Genomic DNA, 9,272 nt, shown 5'->3' on the forward strand with positions numbered 1-9,272 from the left:
AGAAATAATATATTTCTTTTCTTAGGCTTTTTAGCTGGACTACTTTATAATACATTGGGTAGGGATGTGCAGCAATCACAGGATTTGGGTCATCCAATGATTCAGTAATAAAAAACACAGTCCAGTTTGGCTATACGCCACTATCTGATTTTTCTCAGGTCTAAATCCAGATCTCAGAACACAATTCAAAATGTTTATGCTTCTCATCAGCTATCATTGGAAACAGACAGCAGTAGCTTTTTTGTTTGTTCCGTGGAACTGCATGAAATCTCCAAGCCTCATAGCTTGTTATGAGGGGGAAATAATGGACAAATTTCAGACAAAGAGACATGCAGAATCATGTACTTTTTACATGTAAATATTGCTCATTTGTTTGCTTGTTTCTTGAAGCAAAGGAACTGCCAAAAACCTTTTAAAATTATTCAAAGAAATTGATCACATTTCCAAGGATAGTAGGCCAGATTCACAAAAGGTTGGGTTGGAAAGATTTATTTTAAAAGGTGTATAGAGGTTTGTGAAATACCAATTGCACAGTTTGGGGCTTTCTAAAAAAGAACAGAAAAAAGGATAGACTTATCATCTTGTTTGTGCTTCATTTTGTGGATGATTGTTGTGAATGCGACATACTGCATACAGGTGGCCCTTGTTAAGAGACCCGAAAGAATGGCAAAAGAGATAAAAACAGTGTTATTCTTGGAAGAGAAAGCTAATTGGAATGTGTTTCTGCATGAGTCTTTGACAGTTTTTATGAAGATGACACACGTCAAAGAGGCATTCAAATAGGAGAGGTCTGCTAAATTTCAATTGGAAATGTTCAGAAGCTATGATAAATGAAAAAGCATTTACCATTCTGTTTATTTGTTTCTGCTTAATTGACATCAAAGCAACAGGGCAGGTGTGGCTGATTGATGTGGAGTGCACAATGGCAGGAGTAGGATAACTTGGAACATTCAGAATTTTTCAAGCAAATGTCTCAACAATTACAATTTTAACATTCCTGTTTAAAGAAATGAGCACTATGCAAAAGTTCTAACTACAGGAGGCAGTACTGAAATGCATTAATTTAAGGTCACTGTCAGTGAAAGATTTACCATTGTGCTTATGTGATTAAGCACAGGGCCCCATTGGTCAAGGGGGGCTATCTTCTTGCCAAAAAAGATTTTACAATGGATTTTGCTTATCTGATGCAATTCTAGATTTGGAGGTGCTCTGTTTAGGAGGGATTCTAGACATAATGATAGAATTGAGTGTGCCAAAAAGCAGGCAGTGTAGGCTTACTAGGCCTCCTGCCTTTGGGGCCCAAGTAAGGGGCCTCATAACTTAACTGGCTCAGTGCCTCGTTGGTCCTAAATCATTGTCATTGTCCAAAAGCAATCCTATGTACTGTGATGAGAACATAGAGCTGTCTATCACCAAATCATACTATTCCTTCTCTATCTCCTCTTCCTTTCATGGTGCTTTCTTTATATATGCCTCCTATAAACACTGCAGAATTATAGCAGTTTGATACCACTTTAATTGCCATAGCTCAGTCCTATGGAATCCTCAGATTTGTAGTTTGCTCTGGCACCAACGCTCTTTGACAGAGAAGGGCAAATATCGGACAACTTCAAATCTCTAAATTCCATAGCATTGAGCCATGGCATTTAATGTAATGTAAAAGTACTAGAATTCTGTAGTATGGATACAGTTTCAGAGAGCTCCTCGTGTGAGCTTTGTGTGAGAGAACTGACTGAAGAGGAACAAAAATATTAAATGAAAAACCTGGCTAGTTCCAGGTTACACATTAAGTTTTATATTTGGGAGTAAACATCTCTTCTAAAAATTCCATTTTATTTAATGATAGTTATGGTAAAATATGGATAGAGATCAAAAAAGTCTCAGAAATATGGAATGTGCTAAAACTGTCACTTACAGATAGAATTTCAGTAATTAAGATGAATGCTCTGCCACAGATGTTATTTTTATTTCAATCTTTACCTATCATACTAAATGACATTCCATTCAAACAATTCCCAAAAGACTTGTCAGCTTTCATTTGGTGAGAGAAGAGCCCCAGGGTTATAGTCATGGCACTGCAAGATGATAAGAAAAAAGTGGGGTATGGGTATGCCCATTCAGAAAATGTTCGTTGTTTGATATAGCTGAAAGACTAGTTAATATTGTAAAACAAAAGACTGCTCCAAATAGAGGGCTTTGTTTTAAGATTTTTGGTACACCCATAAGATAAAGGCAAAGTTGTGTTTTAATAATTCATTGGGAGACTGCTATTGCGGGTTTGGAATAGATACAAGGATAGATTTCATTCAAGGTTGCCTATATGGGAACTGAATTTCAGAAGGAAATAGAGAATCATGGAATTTGCCTATGCAACTCATACAGTCTCTGCATGAAGCATTGTTCAAAAGAAAAAATCATTTAGAAGGAAAATGGCTGACCTATAAGAATTTGTTAATATTAGATCATCAATATGTATTAAAGTCAAGAGAAGAGATAACGATGGAAGGTTAGTCAATGCAATGGTTTACTTGTAGAAAAATTCGGAATGATTTAAGATGGATAAAAATATTCGGATTTGAAACAGTTAAATCAGAGTTTAAAAACATATGGTGCTCACGTGACTGCTAAAATATGTAAGTTGTTGAAATATGAAACGAAGCTGGAACAAGTGAAAGACTGTATGATCAAATGGGCTCGAAATATAGTGCATAAATTCCATTGGAAGAACGAAAAAAGGCATGGACAAAGAGTTTGAAATGTACTTGGAGTCGTGATTTAAAATAAATTTTATAAGATGATGTATAGATTGTATTTGACGCCAGGGGGAATCCATAAGATGTAGAAGATCAACCCTAATAAATGTAAGAAATGTGAGCATGGTCCAACATTTTATCATATGTGGGAAGGCCCAGAAATATTGGAATGAAATACATTTGTAAAGGTTCAATGTAAGGAGAGACTGGAGTTTTATGTGTTGGGAACGCTAGTCCTCTGTCACTCAGAGGATCTTCATTAGATGCTCCTAGATCAGAGGTTCTCAACCTGGGATCCCCAGAACTCCCAGAAATCACAACCAGTTTATCAGATGTTAGGATTTCTGGGATTTAAAGGCCAAAAACATCTGGGGACTCCACGTTGAGAACCACTGCCCTAGACTATAGAATATCCTGTCAGAGGAGGTTAAATGAATTGTCAGAATATAAAACAGAATTAAAGACCTATCTTTTTGGCAGGCTTACCCAGTCAAATTTAACCTATGAATTTAAACTTACATTGTCGAGACACAGACGCCTTAAAGAGCCACACACACTATTTAGTCCAACAAAAGGTTTATTGCAAAAAGCAAATAAAAGCTCAGAGACACTTAGCTTCAGTGTTTCTGGCCAAAACTCAAAGAATTTACCCAAACTGGGCTCCAAAAGGCAAACGGAAAATAATCTGGATTAAACAGGAGGAAAAGCCGGATTAAAAAGCAGTCTAGTCAACAACAACAACAACTCTTTATTGATTAGTCAGTTTTGACCATATCAAAACATGTAAAACATACAAAAACGTACACCCTTACCCATACATACAGTAAAATCATGTAAAACAGTAAAACCATGTAAAAACAAGGCATCCTGGCCTACTAGCCTACCAACCCACTCCTTGGTAGTTGCGCAAGTACAGAATAAAAAAGATTAAAATTAAGATTAATTATTCCCTTAAGGTAAGGTTTAAGCGGGGACAAGGGTAAGTAAAACTAGTGGCTTGTTCATAGTAAATTTTAAATTTGGATTTTGTTATTGGCATTAATGTCACAGCTGTCCGCTTCCATCTTCTCGCGGATGGCCAGCGCTTTTTGTGTAAAAAGGGTCAGTTTTAAAATAGAGTTTTTATCTGAACCCCGTAGAAGGATGTGCAGTTTCTCCTTATTCTCTAAATGAGTGTGGTTCTCAAGCAGAGGCTCTAAATAGAAAGATCGGATCCTGTTGTAATAGGGGAATTTTAAGAAAAAGTGTTCTGAGTCCTCCACTTCTGCATCTGCCTCCCGGCACCCACAGGTTCTCTTTGTATAAGAAAAAGCAGTCAAAGTAACCAGTAAGCAAGCAGCGCTGTATACAAAAGTTCCAACAGACAGCACTGTCCCCAAAGAGTTAACTGCAAGAAGAAGTTACCAAAGCCAGTCATAGTCCAAGAGTTGTCGCCGTAGAAGCCAAAGGATATGTCGTTTCCAAGTCTGTCAAACAAAGTCGTCATCAAGTCAGTCCACAATCCAGGGAGGGAGAAAGCCACACTCACGAGAAGTCAGTTCAAGTCCAAGATCCACAGGTAACACAAACTCCAGGGTGCAGAACCCAAACCCAAACCCAAAACCCAACACGAGAACAGGCAGCGACAAATACACAGGATACAAAACCAACACTTTGCCTTCTGCAAAGATTCCCCACTTCAGAGCCTACTTTTAACTTACACATCATCATCCGATGATGAACTGGTCTCCACCCCATCATTAGCTGTCCTTGTCTTCACACGTGAACCCCTGTTTCCATCCCTCCAGTTCTTCCATCTTTTGTCAAGACTTAGGCTTCCCCATGATTTAGATGTTTCTCCCCTTTGCCAATCCTCATGTCCCAAAAACCCCACAAACGTGTCACTAGAGGTTGGCTCTGCACATATATCCCTTATCTCTTGTACCTTAGTCCAATCCATTGTGTTCTCCCCATCCTCATCACTCTCAGACCCATCATTCCCAGAGAAACCCATAAATGACTCATCATCTGTGGGAGCAGTAAGTATATCCCGGATCTTCTTCCTCTCCCGTTCTTCATCTGATTCCTGCTCCCAGGTAACCCTCTTTGTGCCTCTATTCCCATCCACCACATCTCCTTTCTCGCTCATTGACTCCCCGCCACTTGAAAACCCTTCAAATGTGTCTTCATCAGTAGGTGCCATAAGTATATCCCGGATCCTTCTCCTTTGCTGTTCTTCATCTGACACCTGCTCGTGAGTAACCCTTTTCCCCCTTCTGGTACTCATACTACTGCTTGCAACATTACTTACTGGCTCAACTACAACATACATTTTATTGGTATGAATGATTTCAATGTGTTTTTTTCTTAGAACTATGTCTTTTAATGGTTTTATGGCTTTATCTATGTATAATAATAATAATAATAATAATAATAATAATAATAATAATAATAATAATAATAATAATAGATTTATTTGTACATCACAACACAGCATACATGCATATTAGGTCCTATTGTTATTATTAGTAGTAGTAGTAGTATTTGATCATCTAGAAAAAAAACTTGGGACAATGTTATTGTATATGAAAACTTCTTCAAGAATTGTATATGCTCACAATTGTCAGGAACCAGCTATTCCAATCCAAGAAAATGTCTGATGAAGATCTATGAAATAACAAAAAATGACAAATTGACTATGATAATTAAGGAAAAATATTTGACTAATATTAATAATGATTGGGGCCTGCACATCACTTTTCACAAGAGCAATAGAAGGGGGGTTGCATTTACCAAATGAGGGATCCATGAATTAGTCAAATGTTTTCTCAAAAAAGATGTGATTACATGATTGTTCAAAGGGAATAGACTAATGAAAAACAGCAAGTATCAGACAGAGAGTGGGAAGTTTGCAATTTTTTAAACAAGATTGTTAAGTTGAAGGTTAATTGTACAGAATGTATTTGTGTAGTTTTAGTAGTTCTGTATATCTAAAATGCCTGCTTGATTTTGTGTTTTTATTGAATATTTTGGTTTATTTAAAAAATAGTGAACCACAAGAGGGAGAAATAATTATTGAATTAATTGAGGCATGGAATATTCATCTGGCTCTGGCCTCAAACTCAGCTGAGTGAGGCACTTGAGCCTTGGCAGTAACTCAAATGTAATGACTTTCCATATGCCCAAAAAGTTTCCCAAGCAACCCACATGTTCAAAACACATGCCTTAAAAGGAAGGTGTTTCTCTGCCCCTACCCAGGGGAAATCTTTTTCACTACCACCCCTGTCCCATGACCTAAAGATGAAATTCTAGACAACCCACCCATCAACAAATGATACCTGCTGGTGCTCACTAAAGTTCATCACCACCTACCTGTAAAGTGACCTCTACTTAAAACTATGCCCCATCCCACTTTTACAAGGTCCCTCAGCTTCAGTGGAGGAAAGGGAGGCAAAAAGAAAAATAAATTGGAAGTTGGGAGAAAAATCCTATCCAACTCAATTATGATCAGCTGAACCCTAACTTAGTTAGAGATAGCTGAATAGGTTGAGCATCCAGAATGAAAAGATGGTGTGTGTAGAACTGAGATTAGATTAGAACTCTTCTCTCTTCTGGCCTCATTTCTTCCAGGGCCAGCAAACACAACACCTCTAGCAGATGTTGCACTGGTTTTTCCAGAGATAAAAAATAATGATAGCCTTCAATTTTTACTCAGCTTAATGTTAGTACATGTTGGTAAGGCATTTAAAAAGATGATGCAACATTTTGGTCGAAGCACTTTTTTCTAGCCAAGAAATTGACAAGTTAATCAAAGTTATAAGGCTAATTTTTAGACCTGCTACTCTGAATAACTGTGAAGCTCCTTTTAACTTGCAACTTTATATTTGGAAGAAAATATGTATTGAGCAATATTACTGCATTGCTGTGTATTATACAAATGTAAGGTATTTCTTCCTTGAGCAATACAGAAAAATGAATATTCAGCTGCTTCCCAAAAGTTGCCGAAATAGAAAAATAAAAACAATTCCCTAATTGCATTTGGCTAACCATTCCAGCTCTTGCTGCCTCTGTAGGGTTTTTCACTTAAACATTCCTGAAGCAAGGACACTACTGCACTTTCTTACATTTCTAAATGACTAGATTCATCACCTACATCTTTTTCTGTCCAGAACAAAAAAATGAAAGAAAGCAAGAAGTAAAATTTGTGTCAAAAAAGAGGGAAGCTCTTCTTCTGTAATTTTGTGTTTTCTGTAGGCTCACATCTGTGATGTTAACCCCTTTCTGGCACTGAAGGACTTTCATTTATTGGCCAACAGCAGTGTCTTGGCCAGAAGGTGTTATTCCTTTCCTTTCTTATTATATACAAGAAATACAAATGGATTATAAATTTCCAAATAAACAATGACTAGATTATACACAGGATATCATGGGCTTCTACATCTCCCATGCCTCATGAGTTTTTCCATTTGCTTTATGGATTCTTAAATGTTTTGTTGTTCATGTTATGCTTGTTCTAGGTTTTAAATTGCATTCTAAACTAAATGCTTTGGAATAGATGCTGTTTTAACAGTGTTCTAAAATGCTTAAAAGAAAACAACACATCCACAGGCTGCACGCTTCTAAGTGTTTCAGGTGACATACATTTTTTTTTTTAAAAAAAAAAGTAAATTGTGAAGACTTGAAAATACAAAAGAAAGCTTCAAACAATGAGAGAAATAGTTTTGTTCATTCCAAGCTGCTATGTTGAATTAAGAGCACAGATGAGCATATCAAACGAGCATATCAAGTACTTCATCCTCATATTTTCTCTAAATGTCTAGTTTTTATCAGCTGGGCTAGACATAATCCTGGCACTGACAATACACAACATTTATCTTCTTTAGTTGAAACTCTTCAGCCATTTGTCCATTGCTTTCTATAAGCATGTTGATTTATTGTTTTTTTTTCTTATCTCATGCCACCCCCAAATTTAGATCACTATCAAGATTACAAGGGAGGGCGTAGGGAATGGCATTAAATAAACTTTCTATAAGATCACAAGATTTATGGAAAAGGCATGCCTGCCCTCCTGGAGGATTTTCTGAAGTCTTCAGTGCTCTGATGTCCAACTTTCAAATTAGAACTACAACAAAAATAGAGAGCAAATTGTGATATTTCTTAGAATTTCAGGTCACTTTTATTTTTAACAAAATGTCACACAAATCTAAATGGCACATTTGTTTTTTTCTTCTCTCACTCTAAGAGATACGACTGTGAACTTTTCAAAAAGCAAGAAATATATACCCATGTATTTATTGTCTCACCTACCATTTGGCTAAAAGGAGTTCAGATTCTGATAAGCTGTGAACAAGACCAGTTCATTAGCATTTTGATGAAATAAGAGGGAGAAGTAAAAGTATCTAATTGTATTTACATAATAAAGAGGCAGCAGAGTCAATATCCTCAAGATTAATGCAAGAAACAATCTCTACCTTTCCATGTATATGTGCTACTAGCTTGGGGACCCGGCGGTGCCCGGGTTATTTGAGAACTGAATTGTTTGCCTTTGTTCCAAGTTTAGTCTCGATCCAGTGTCAGTTGGCTTTAGTTGGTACGGGTGAACTACAACTCCCATATGCAAGTCCATGGTCGATCCCCCTCCAAACAGCTTCAGGATGTAAAGCAGGTCATGGGGACTCGATGTGTCAAGTTTGGTCTTGATCAGACATTGGTGAGGGTCGCAGTGGTCTGGGGAAGTGAGTGAAGGTACTGTCAATCCCATCATCCATGGTCTGTTGCTCCCTCAAATGATAGGAGGATGTAAAGTGGGCCACATTGCACCTTTATGTCAAGTTTGGTACAGTTTCATCATTCATGGGCATCACAGTGGTCTGTGGGAGTTGAATTGGATGAAGGTACTGGAAATCCCATCATCCTTGATGCATTCTCCTGCAAACCACACCAGGACATAAATTGTGTGACATTGCACCTGTATGCCAAGTAAGGTACAGTTTCGTCTTTCATGGGTATCACAGTGGTCCATGGGAGGTGAATCGGATAAGGGTACTGCAAATCCCATCATCCAAGGTCCATCCTGCACCAAACCAGATCAGGACGTAAAGGGGGCCACATTGCACCTTTGTATCAAGTTTGGTACAGTTTTGCCATTCATGGGAATCACAGTGGCCTGTGGGAGGTGAATTGGATGAAGGTATTGCAAATCCCATCGTCCTTGGTCCATCCTCCCCCAAACTGCTGCAACATATAAAGTGTGTCATTTGGGATATATATACCAGATTTGGTTCAGTTCTGTCATATGTAGCAGTTGCTATGGTCTCAGGTAGCGAGTGAAGGTACTGCATGTCCCATCTGTGTGCCAAGTTTGGTCCAGTTCCGTCACTGATGGGCATCACAGTGGTCTGTGGGAATCGTAGCGATTGAAAGTACTACATATCCCATCACCCATGGTCCATCATCCTGCAAACGGCACCAGGACATAAAGCGCATCATGGGGTAGGCTCTCTGGAATTGTGGGAGTTGGAGTCCAAAACACCTGGAGGG

The 9,272-nt window shown here is 38.1% G+C and overlaps 1 long non-coding RNA gene across 1 annotated transcript in view; it reads right to left on the reverse strand.

Moving 5' to 3' along the window:
- Positions 1-6,389, reverse strand: part of LOC134299870 (uncharacterized) — a 68,790-nt gene extending 62,401 nt beyond the window's left edge. The window contains exon 1 of the long non-coding RNA XR_010007116.1: positions 5,351-6,389. This is a non-coding gene — a long non-coding RNA (uncharacterized LOC134299870). The remainder of the gene's footprint in view (positions 1-5,350) is intronic.
- Between the last annotated feature and the right edge of the window lie 2,883 nt (positions 6,390-9,272).

This window comes from Anolis carolinensis, chromosome 1 (assembly GCF_035594765.1).
Source record: "Anolis carolinensis isolate JA03-04 chromosome 1, rAnoCar3.1.pri, whole genome shotgun sequence".
NCBI lineage: Eukaryota > Metazoa > Chordata > Lepidosauria > Squamata > Dactyloidae > Anolis > Anolis carolinensis.